Source organism: Triticum aestivum, chromosome 2B (assembly GCF_018294505.1).
Source record: "Triticum aestivum cultivar Chinese Spring chromosome 2B, IWGSC CS RefSeq v2.1, whole genome shotgun sequence".
NCBI classification, from domain to species: Eukaryota; Viridiplantae; Streptophyta; class Magnoliopsida; order Poales; family Poaceae; genus Triticum; species Triticum aestivum.
In genome coordinates this window covers 665,073,798-665,087,107 of record NC_057798.1, presented here as the reverse complement: position 1 = coordinate 665,087,107, position 13,310 = coordinate 665,073,798, and positions in this window count along the sequence as shown.

Sequence of the window (13,310 nt, the reverse complement as noted above, 5' to 3'; positions counted from 1 at the left end):
TTGATTAATGGGATCACATCATTAGGAGAATGATGTGATTGACATGACCCATTCCGTTAGCCTAGCACTTGATCGTTTAGTATGTTGCTATTGCTTTCTTCATGACTTATACATGTTCCTGTAACTATGAGATTATGCAACTCCCGTTTACCGGAGGAACACTTTGGGTGCTACCAAACGTCACAACGTAACTGGGTGATTATAAAGGAGTACTACAGGTGTCTCCAAAGGTACATGTTGGGTTGGCGTATTTCGAGATTAGGTTTTGTCACTCCGATTGTCGGAGAGGTATCTCTGGGCCCTCTCGGTAATGCACATCACTATAAGCCTTGCAAGCAATGTCACTAATGAGTTAGTTGCGGGATGATGCATTATGTAACGAGTAAAGAGACTTGCTGGTAACGAGATTGAACTAGGTATTGGATACCGACGATCGAATCTCGGGCAAGTAACATACCGATGACAAAGGGAACAAAGTATGTTGTTATGCGGTTTGACCGATAAAGATCTTCATAGAATATGTAGGAGCCAATATGGGCATCCAGGTTCCGCTATTGGTTATTGACCAAGAATAGTTCTAGATCATGTCTACATAGTTCTCGAACCCGTAGGGTCCGCACGCTTAAGGTTTCGATGACAGTTATATTATGAGTTTATGAGTTTTGATGTACCGAAGGAGTTCGGAGTCCCGGATGAGATCGGGGACATGACGAGGAGTCTTGAAATGGTCGAGACGTAAAGATCGATATATTGGACGACTATATTCGGAGTTCGGAACGGTTCCGAGTGATTCGGGTATTTTTCGGAGTACCGGAGAGTTACGGGAATTCGCTGGGGAGTATATGGGCCTTATTGGGCCATACGGGAATAGAGGAGAGAGGCCAAAAGGAAGGAGGCCTGCGCCCCCCCCCCTCTGGTCCGAATTGGACAAGGGGCGCAGCCCCCCTTTCCTTCTTCCTCTCCCCCTCTTTCCCCTTCTCCTACTCCAACAAGGGAGGTGGAATCCTACTAGGACTAGGGAGTCCTAGTAGGACTCCACACTTGGCGCGCCCCCTCCTAGGGCCGACCTCCTTCCCCCTTGCTCCTTTATATATGGGGGCAGGGGAGCACCCGATGACACACAAGTTGATCTTCAAGATCGTTCCTTAGCCGTGTGCGGTGCCCCCCTCCACCATATTCCACCTGGTCATATCATCGCGGAGTTTAGGCAAAGCCCTGCGCCAGTAGAACATCATCATCGTCACCACGCCGTCGTGCTGATGGAACTCATCCCTGACACTTTGCTGGATCGGAGTCTGGGGATCATCATCGAGCTGAACATGTGCTGAACTCGGAGGTGCCGTACGTTCGGTACTTGGATTGATCGGATCGTGAAGACGTACGACTACATCAACCGCGTTGTCATAACGCTTCCGCTTATGGTCTACGAGGGTACGTGGACAATACTCTCCCCTCTCGTTGCTATGCATCACCATGATCTTGCGTGTGCGTAGGAATTTTTTTGAAATTACTACGTTCCCCAACAGTGGCATCCGAGCTAGGTTTTATGCGTTGATGTTATATGCACGAGTAGAACACAAGTGAGTTGTGGGCGATACAAGTCATACTCCTTACCAGCATGTCATACTTTGGTCCGGCGGTATTGTTGGATGAAGCGGCCCGGACCGACATTACGCGTACGCTTACGCGAGACTGGTTTTATCGCCGTGCTTTGCACACAAGTGACTAGCGGGTGTCTGTTTCTCCAACTTTAGTTGAACCGAGTGTGGCTACGCCCGGTCCTTGCGAAGGTTAAAACAGCACTAACTTGACGAACTATCGTTGTGGTTTTGATGCGTAGGTAAGAACGGTTCTTGCTCAGCCCGTTGCAGCCACGTAAAATTTGCAACAACAAAGTAGAGGACGTCTAACTTGTTTTTGCAGGGCATGTTGTGATGTGATATGGTCAAGATGTGATGAGATATAAGTTGTTGTATGAGATGATCATGTTTTGTTGAAGTTATCGGCAACTGGCAGAAGCCCTATGGTTGTCTCTTTGTTGCATAAGATGCAAGTGCCAAATAATTGCTTTACTTTATCGCTATGCGATAGCAATAGTTGCAAGAGCAATAGTTGGTGAGATGACCATGTGACGACACATTGATATAGATCAAGATGATGAAGATCATGGTGTCGTGCCGGTAACGATAGAGATCATGACAGTACTTTGGAGATGGAGATCAAAAGGCGCAAGATGATCATGGCCATATCATGTCACATATTTTGATTGCATATGATGTTTATCTGTTATACATCTTATTCTGTTTTGTTTGACGGTAGCATTATAAGATGATCTCTCACTAATTATCAAGAAGTGTTCTCCCTGAGTATGCACCGTTGCGAAAGTTCTTCGTGCTGAGACACCACGTAATGATCGGGTGTGATAGGCTCTACGTTCAAATACAACGGGTGCAAAACAGTTGCGCACGCGGAATACTCAGGTTAAACTTGACGAGCCTAGCATATAACAGATATGGCCTCGGAACACGGAGACCGAAAGGTCGAGCGTGAATCATATAGTAGATATGATCAACATATTGATGTTCACCGTTGAAACTACTCCATCTCACGTGATGATCGGACATGGTGTAGTTGATATGGATCACGTAATCACTTAGAGGATTAGAGGGATGTCTTTCTAAGTGGGAGTTGTTAAGTAATATGATTAATTGAACTTTAATTTATCATGAACTTAGTCCTGGTAGTATTTTGCAAATTATGTTGTAGATCAATAGCTTGCGTTGTTGCTTTCATATGTTTATTTTGATATGTTCCTAGAGAAAATTGTGTTGAAAGATGTTAGTAGCAATGATGCGGATTGGATCCGTGATCTGAGGTTTATCCTCATTGCTGCACAGAAGAATTATGTCCTTAATGCACCGCTAGGTGAAAGACCTATTGCAGGAGCAGATGCAGACGTTATGAACGTTTGGCTAGCTCAATATGATGACTACTTGATAGTTTTGTGCACCATGCTTTATGGCTTAGAATCGGGACTTCAAAAACGTTTTGAACGTCATGGACTATATGAGATGTTCCTGGAGTTGAAGTTAATATTTCAAGCAAATACCCGAGTTGAGAGATATGAAGTCTCCAACAAGTTCTATAGCTGAAAGATGGAGGAGAATCGCTCAACTAGTGAGCATGTGCTCAGATTGTCTGGTACTACAATCGCTTGAATCAAGTGGGAGTTAATCTTCCAGATAAGATAGTGATTGACAGAATTCTCTAGTCACCACCACCAAGTTAGTAGAACTTCGTGATGAACTATAATGCAAGGGATGGCGAAAACGATTCCCGAGCTCTTCGTGATGCTGAAATCGACGAAGGTAGAAATCAAGAAAGAGCATCAAGTGTTGATGATTGACAAGACCACTAGTTTCAAGAAAAGGGCAAAGGGAAAGAAAGGGAACTTCAAGCAGAATGGCAAGCAAGTTGTCACTCCCGCGAAGAAGCCCAAAGCTGGACCAAAGCCTGAAACTGAGTGATTATACTGCAAAGGAAATGGTCACTAAAAGCGGAAATGCCTTGAATATTTGGTGGATAAGAAGGATGGCAAAGTGAACAAGGGTATATTTGATATACATGTTATTGATGTGTACCTTACTAGTGTTTATAGTAACCCCTGAGTATTTGATACTTGTTCGGTTGCTAAGATTAGTAACTCAAAATAGGAGTTACAGAATAAACAGAAACCAGTTGAGGGTGAAGTGACGATGTGTGTTGGAAGTGGTTCCAAGATTGATATGATCATCATCGCACACTCCCTATACTTTCGGGATTAGTGTTGAACCTAAATAAATGTTATTTGGTGTTTGCGTTGAGCATGAATATGATTTGATCATGTTTATTGCAATACAGTTATTCATTTAAAATCAGAGAATAATTGTTGTTCTGTTTAAATGAATAAAACCTTTGATGGTCATACACCCAATGAAAATAGTTTGTTGGATCTCGATCGTAGTGATACACATATTCATAATATTGATGCCAAAAGATGCAAAGTTGATAATGATAGTGCAACTTATTTGTGGCACTGTCGTTTGGGTCATATCGGTGTAAAGCGCATGAAGAAACTCCATAAAGATGGATTTTCGGAATCACTTGGTTATGAATCATTTGATGCTTGCGAACCGTACCTTTTGGGCAAGATGACTAAAAACTCCGTTCTCCGGAACAATGGAACAAGCTACTGACTTATTGGAAATAATACATACCGATGTATGCGATCCAATGAGTGTTGATGCTCGTGGCAAGTATCGTTATTTTCTGACCTTCACAAAATGATTTGAGCAGATATGGGTATATCTACTTGATGAAACATAAGTCTGAAATAATTGAAAGGTTCAAAGAATTTCAGAGTGAAGTGGAAAAATCATTGTAACAAGAAAATAAAGTTTCTACGGTCTGATCGTGGAGACGAATATTTGAGTTACGAGTTTGGTCTTCAATTAAAACAATGTGGAATAGTTTCACAGCTCACGCCACCTGGAACACCATAACGTTATGGTGTGTCCGAACGTCGTAACCGCACTTTATTGGATATGGTGCGATCTATGATGTCTCTTGTCGGTTTTACCACTATCGTTTTGGGGTTGTGCATTAGAGACAGCTGCATTCACGTTTAAAAAGGGCACCATCTAAATCCGTTGAGACGACATCGTATGAACTATGGTTTAGCAGTAAACCTAAGCTGTCATTTCTTAAAGTTTGGAGTTGCGATGCTTATATGAAAAAGGTTTTCAACCTGATAAGCTCGAACCCAAATCGGAGAAGTGCGTCTTCATAGAATACCCAAAAGAAACTGTTGGGTACTCCTTCTATCACAAATCCAAAGGCAAAACATTCGTTGCTAAGAATGGATCCTTTCTAGAGAAGGAGTTTCTCTCGAAAAAAGTGAGTGGGAGGAAAGTAGAACTTGATGAGGTAATTGTACCTGCTCCCTTATTTGAAAGTAGTTCATCACAGAAATCTGTTCCTATGACTACTACACCAATTAGTGAGGAAGTTAATGATGATGATCATGAAACTTCAGATTAAGTTACTACAGAACCTCGTAGGTCTTCCAGAGTAAGATCCGCATTAGAGTGGTATGGTAATCCTGTTCTGGAAGTTATGTTACTAGACCATGACGAACCTACGAACTATGAAGAAGCGATGATGAGCTCAGATTCCGCAAAATGGCTTGAGGCCAAGAGATCTGAGATAAGATCCATGTATGAAAACAAAGTATGGACTTTGATTGACTTGCCCAATGATCGGCGAGACATTGAGATTAAATGGATCTTCAAGAAGAAGACAGGTGCTGATAGTAGTATTACTATCTAAAAAGCTCGACTTGTTGCAAAAAGGTTTTTCGACAAGTTCAAGGTGTTGATTACAATGAGATTTTCTCAACTGTAGCGATGCTTAAGTCTGTCCGAATCATGTTAGCAATTGCCACATTTATGAAATCTGGCAAATGGATGTCAAAACTGCATTCCTTAATGGTTTTCTTAAAGAAGAGTTGTATATGATGCAACTAGAAGGTTTTGTCAATCCTAAAGGTGCTAACAAATTGTGCAAGCTCCAGCGATCCATCTATGGACTGGTGCAAGCATCTCGGAGTTGGAATATACGCTTTGATGAGTTTATCAAAGCATATGGTTTTATACAGACTTTTGAAGAAGCCTGTATTTACAAGAAAGTGAGTGGGAGCTCTGTAGCATTTCTAATATTATATGTGGATGACATATTGTTGATTGGAAATGATATAGAAATTCTGGATAGCATGAAAGGATACTTGAATAAGAGTTTTTCAAAGCAAGACCTCGGTGAAGCTGCTTACACATTGAGCATCAATATCTATATAGATAGATCAAGACGCTTGATAAGTTTTTTAAATGAGTACATACCTTGATAAATTTTTGAAATAGTTCAAAATGGAACAGTCAAAGAAGGAGTTCTTGCCTGTGATGCAAAGGTGTGAATTTGAGTAAGACTCAAGACCCGACCATGGCAGAAAATAGAAAGAGAATGAAAGGTCATTCCCTATGCCTCAGTCATAGGTTCTATAAAGTATGCTATGCTGTGAACCAGACCTATTGTATACCTTGCTCTGAGTTTGAAAAAGGAATACAATTTTGATCTAAGAGTAGATCACTGGACAACGGTCAAGAATATCCTTAGTGAGGACTAAGGAGATGTTTCTCGATTATGGAGGTGATAAAAGAGCTCGTCATAAAAAGTTACAACGATGCAAGCTTTTACACTGATCCAGATGACTCTAAGTCTCAATCTGGATACATATTGAAAGTGGGAGCAATTAGCTAGAGTAGCTCCATGCAGAGCATTGTGGACATAGAATATTTTGCAAACTACATACGGCTCTGAATATGACAGATCCGTTGACTAAACTTCTCTCACAAGCAAAACATGATCATACCTTAGTACTCTTTGGTTGTTAATCACATAGCGATGTGAACTAGATTATTGACTCTAGTAAACTCTTTGGGTGTTGGTCACATGACGATGTGAACTATGGGTCTTAATCATATACAGATATGAATATTGATGTTAAATCACATGGCAATGTGAACTAGATTATTGACTCTAGTGCAAGTGGGAGACTGAAGGAAATATGCCCTAGAGGCAATAATAAAGTTATTATTTATTTCCTTATATCATGATAAATGTTTATTATTCATGCTAGAATTGTATTAACCGGAAACATAATACATGTGTGAATACATAGACAAACATATAGTCACTAGTATGCCTCTACTTGACTAGCTCATTAATCAAAGATGGTTATGTTTCCTAACTATAGATATGTGTTGTCATTTGATTAATGGGATCACATCATTAGGAGAATGATGTGATTGACATGACCCATTCTTTTAGCCTAGCACTTGATCGTTTAGTATGTTGCTATTGCTTTCTTCATGACTTATACATGTTCCTGTAACTATGAGATTATGCAACTCCCGTTTACCGGAGGAACACTTTGGGTGCTACCAAACGTCACAACGTAACTGGGTGATTATAAAGGAGTACTACAAGTGTCTCCAAAGGTACATGTTGGGTTGGCGTATTTCGAGATTAGGTTTTGTCACTCCGATTGTCGGAGAGGTATCTCTGGGCCCTCTCGGTAATGCACATCACTATAAGCCTTGCAAGCAATGTGACTAATGAGTTAGTTGCGGGATGATGCATTATGTAACGAGTAAAGAGACTTGCCGGTAACGAGATTGAACTAGGTATTGGATACCGACGATCGAATCTCAGGCAAGTAACATACCGATGACAAAGGGAACAAAGTATCTTGTTATGCGGTTTGACCGATAAAGATCTTCGTAGAATATGTAGGAGCCAATATGGGCATCCAGGTTCCGCTATTGGTTATTGACCAAGAATAGTTCTAGGTCATGTCTACATAGTTCTCAAACCCGTAGGGTCCGCACGCTTAAGGTTTCGATGACAGTTATATTATGAGTTTATGAGTTTTGATGTACCGAAGGAGTTCAGAGTCCCGGATGAGATCGGGGACATGACGAGGAGTCTCAAAATGGTCGAGACGTAAAGATCGATATATTGGACGACGATATTCGGAGTTCAGAAAGGTTCCGAGTGATTCGGGTATTTTTCGGAGTACCGGAGAGTTACGGGAATTCGCCGGGGAGTATATGGGCCTTATTGGGCCATACGGGAATAGAGGAGAGAGGCCAAAAGGAAGGAGGCATGCGCCCCCCCTCTGGTCCGAATTGGATAAGGGGCGCAGCCCCCCTTTCCTTCTTCCTCTCCCCCTCTTTCCCCTTCTCCTACTCCAACAAGGGAGGTGGAATCCTACTAGGACTAGGGAGTCCTAGTAGGACTCCACACTTGGCGCGCCCCCTCCTAGGGCCGGCCTCCTCCCCCCTTGCTCCTTTATATACGGGGGCAGGGGGGCACCCCATGACACACAAGTTGATCTTCAAGATCGTTCCTTAGCCGTGTGCGGTGCCCCCCTCCACCATATTCCACATCGGTCATATCGTCGCGGAGTTTAGGCGAAGCCCTGCGCCGGTAGAACATCATCATCGTCACCACGCCGTCGTGCTGACGGAACTCATCCCCGACACTTTGCTGGATCGGAGTCCGGGGATCCTCATCGAGTTGAACGTGTGCTGAACTCGGAGGTGCCGTACGTTCGGTACTTGGATCGGTCGGATCGTGTAGACGTACGACTACATCAACCGCGTTGTTATAACGCTTCCTCTTACGGTCTACGAGGGTACATGGACAATACTCTCCCCTCTCGTTGCTATGCATCACCATGATCTTGCATGTGCGTAGGAATTTTTTTGAAATTACTACGTTCCCCAACAGTGTATACTAGCTCTATTCTATTAACCATTCTCGCATGGTTGTCAGATCATCATCCGAGTGACTTGTAAGATCTTGATGGTATGCTCATTGCATATATATGAGGACCTGATTCCGAGACAGATGTGTATTCTGACTGATTCTTGATTCCGACCAAAATGTTGCCGATCTGATTCTTGGGATTCACTGCCACATGCTGTCAATTTACAGTGTACTACCTTGTACTAATGTCTTACTGAGGAGGATGGGCTGGCTTGTGCTCGAAACTTTCATCGGACAGCTTGCTGAAGAAGACTGGGTATCGTGCTTCAGAAGCTTACCCCCTTAAAGACTTTGCTGGGGGGAAGACTCGGTACCTTATACCGGAAGTTTTTGCGGTTGCTTACTGAAGAAGGCAGGGTACCTTGCGTGAGAAACCATCCGTGTATCATACTGAGGAAGATAGATGAATCTTGCCTTGGAAGTCTCTTGGGTATCTTGCGACGGAAGATTGGGTTGCTCACACCAGAAGCTTCTTATTGTGATATGCGGACCGATTTCCACATATATAACCATCTGAATATTTTTGCTATTGATTTCTTGCATGAAACAAGGTTTTGTAGGACTAGTCTCCTTTTCGAGTATATGCCATATTTTTGTTTGCTTCCAGGTACATCGAGTTCCAAAATCATCCTCAATGAAAAATTAAACTTGTATTTGAGCCATACCTTTGATAATATTCTGTCAACCTTGCACACAATTTATCTTCTTGCTGATTTAATCATTTTGTTGTGATGAGTGCACACTAATGCTAACTTGATACTGACGGTCCATCCAGGATTTCTTTTGCATCCAGACAAGATATTCCAATTTTCATTGCAGTCTGCTGATAATTCCATTTTGTTTAGCTGAATTTCCAAGTATATGCATTTCTTGTTGACTCTTCGGGTCCGGTGTCGGCTGACGAGCAACTTTAATAGGGGAAAAATTTGTAATACTGAAGGCCCAAAGAAAGGAACAACAGAAACGACTAAAACAAAAGCACACAAGTATTCTACTAATATAATTAATCAAGAAATCATCACATATTACTGCTACTCACACAATAATATGCATGCACACCTAAGCACACAAATCTCGTGGGATCTCTGGTTCGACGATCTAGCATGTTGTGACGATGTGCACAAGGACGAATAAATGTGTGGAAGAATTGGTGTAAACAGCACTACACCAAGTGCTAGCTTAGCCAGATAGCAACCTGAACTAGCTTAGAGGTGAGGACGTACTTGGTAACCATGCAGTAGGACACGAAGGTCGCAACCACATTATTATCAAGCTGACGGAAAAAGATCTGTATTCGTCCAAGAAGTAGGATAGCGGAGAAAAACTGAGGCTGCTGACATTGCCCTTCCTTGATAACTAAGATCATTAAGGGCTGCCAACACAACAAAATAAAAGAACGATCCGGGATAGAAGCATGTCTATCACCGAAACGATAGGTGGGGCTGAAAGAAAAACATCGGCGCGATACCTGCACCATTTTGCAAACAGTGTCGGGATCTCTTGGCATCACTCTACTGGGACAGAAATGACACCAAACACCGAAATAAAAAGGGAACTGGAGAAATGCAAAGGTTGAGCTGTAGTGGATCCGAACCGATGCCAGCTACACTCACCAGATAAACTGTTAGAATCAAATAATTAGGCTATCACTGGAAGAAAAAGAGGCTTCCGTCCAGCCCCATTAGTCGCGAAACTGTAGGAACCGCGACTAATGAAGTCTTTAGTCGCGGTTCGGCAGACGAACCGCGACCAAAGGCCTGGGCCCAGGGCGCTCGGTGGCCAGCTGGTGCACGTGAGGGGCTTTAGTCGCGGTTGGCCAGGCCAACCGCGACTAAAGGTGCGCAAAGGCCTTTAGTCGCGGTTGGCCAGGCCGGCCAACCGCGACTAAAGCTCCTCCCCTATATATACCAGTTCAGCACGCTCACTTAGCCATTTGGTGCCACTTCTCTTCACAAGCTTCACAAGGGGGTGTAGGTTTGCTTTTGGTTCCTCTTATGCACACAAGGTGTTTGATGAAATGCCCTAAGAGGGTGAAACAAACATGATATGAAGTGTTGGAGCCACACTTGAGGTTCCTCATTTATTTTTTCCTCCTCGATCGCGGTTAGCAACTTGAACCTTTCATGCATGTGTCATTGATAAAATATGCATGTGTGCAGTTCATTGTTTAATTTATATTGTTTGTAGCTAGTTAGTTTAACAAATGCATGATGGTTAATTATATATTTTATATTATAATAATGCAGATGAATCGGCAATGGATGTACGGTAACCGACTCTCCGGCGAGTTCACTACGGGTTTGAAAGATTTCCTCGTAGTGGCTAATGCGAACAAGCAGGGGGGTTTTGTTATCTGTCCATGTGTTATCTGTAAGAATCAGAAGGGTTACTCTTCCTCAAGAGATGTTCACATGCATCTGCTTCGGCACGGTTTCATGCCAAGCTATAATTGTTGGACCAAGCATGGAGAAAGAGGGGTTATAATGGAAGAAGATGAAGAAGGGGATGATTTCATCGATGAAAGCTATCTTGCTCATTTCGGTGATACTTTCATGGAGGATGCTGAAGGTGAAGGGGAAGGTGAAGAAGAGGCACGTGATGATCCCGTTGATGATCTTGGTCGGACCATTGCTGATGCACGGAGACGCTGCGAAACTGAAAAGGAGAGGGAGAATTTGGATCGCATGTTAGAGGATCACAGAAAGGCGCTGTACCCCGGATGCGATGATGGTCTGAAAAAGCTGGGCTGCACACTGGATTTGCTGAAATAGAAGGCAGAGGCAGGTGTAGCTGACTCGGCATTTGAAAACTTGCTGAAAATGTTGAAGAATATGTTTCCAAAGGATAACGAGTTGCCCGCCAGTACGTACGAAGCAAAGAAGGTTGTCTGCCCTCTAGGTTTAGAGGTTCTGAAGATACATGCATGCATCAACGACTGCATCCTCTACCGCGGTGAATACGAGAATTTGAATGAATGCCCGGTATGCACTGCATTGCGTTATAAGATCAGAGGCGATGACCCTGGTGACGATGTTGAGGGCCAGAAACCCAGGAAGAGGGTTCCCGCCAAGGTGATGTGGTATGCTCCTATAATACCACGGTTGAAACGTCTGTTCAGGAACAAAGAGCATGCCAAGTTGTTGCGATGGCACAAAGAGGACCGTAAGTCAGACGGGGAGTTGAGACACACCGCAGATGGAACGCAATGGAGAAAGATCGACAGATGGTTCAAAGATTTTGCAGCTGACGCAAGGAACATAAGATTTGCTCTAAGTACGGATGGCATGAATCCTTTTGGCGAGCAGAGCTCCAGCCATAGCACCTGGCCCGTGATTCTATGCATCTACAACCTTCCTCCTTGGTTGTGCATGAAGCGGAAGTTCATTATGATGCCAATGCTCATCCAAGGTCCGAAGCAACCCGGCAACGACATCGATGTGTACCTAAGGCCATTAGTTGATGAACTTTTACAGCTGTGGGGTGGTGTCCGTGTGTGGGATGAGCACAAACAAGAGGAATTTGACCTACGAGCGTTGCTTTTCGTAACCATCAACGATTGGCCTGCTCTTAGTAACCTTTCGGGACTGTCAAATAAGGGATACAATGCATGCACGCACTGCTTACATGAGACTGAAAGTGTACATTTGCCAAATTGTAAGAAGAACGTGTACCTTGGGCATCGTCGATTTCTTCCGAAAATTCATCCAGTAAGAAAGAAAGGCAAGCATTACAACGGCAAGGCAGATCACCGGCCGAAGCCTGCGGAACGCACTGGTGCTGAGGTATTTGATATGGTCAAGGATTTGAAAGTCATCTTTGGAAAGGGTCCTGGCGGACAATCAGTTCCGAAGGGAGCTGACGGGCATGCAGCCATGTGGAAGAAGAAATCTATATTTTGGGAGCTAGAATATTGGAAAGTCCTAGATGTCCGCTCTGCAATCGACGTGATGCACGTTACGAAGAATATTTGCGTGAACCTCCTAAGCTTCTTGGGCGTGTATGGGAAGACAAATGATACAAAGGAAGCACGGCAGGACCAGCAACGTTTGAAAGACCCTGATGACCGGCATCCGGAATGGTTTCAAGGTCGTGCCAGCTACGCTCTGACCAAAGAAGAGAAGGTCATCTTTTTTGAATGCCTGAGCAGTATGAAGGTCCCGTCTGGATTCTCGTCCAATATAAAGGGAATAATAAACATGGCGGAGAAAAAGTTCCAAAACCTGGAGCACTCCACCACAACAACCCCATTCAAGATGGCTATGCTCGTGTCACGGTGGAGGACATAGTCCAAGGGTTTGAGGACCTGGAGATTGACATTGCTACACCTGAAGGGGAGAAAAGACTTGGAGATGTCAAGCGCCATTTCATTCTATGGCAAAAGAAGTTTATCAAGTTTCCAGGCGAGGCGCCAAGGACAACAAGTCCACCCCCCTACGGTGGTGGTGGTGGCGGTGGCGGTGGTGGTGGTGGTGGTGGTGGTGGCGGTTCACCTACACCTCCGTCACGTCAGCCGACGCCGCCCCCCAGTCCACAACGTCCGGCGGGTGATCAGCCGCCGCCCCCCAGTCCTCGTCCGGCGGGTGATCAGACGCCGCCCCCCAATCCACCTCCGGCAAAGAAGCAGAAGCAGTCCTGGATTATTAACCCGAACCCTTATGTACCTAAGACCACAAAGGTACCGGAGCCATCACTGAAGCCTCTCCCCACAAGGCCTTGGGAACGTAGTGCCGAGGAAGTCGACGCGGCCGTGGCTGCTGATTTGGAGAAATGGAAGGCGGACTGCAAGAAGAAAAGAGAGCCCGAGCCCAAGCCAGTATTTTCTGATGAGCAAAAGAAGTGGGCTAAGTCATTTTTGAGCACACCGTCCCAAGCCGCGAAGAATCTGC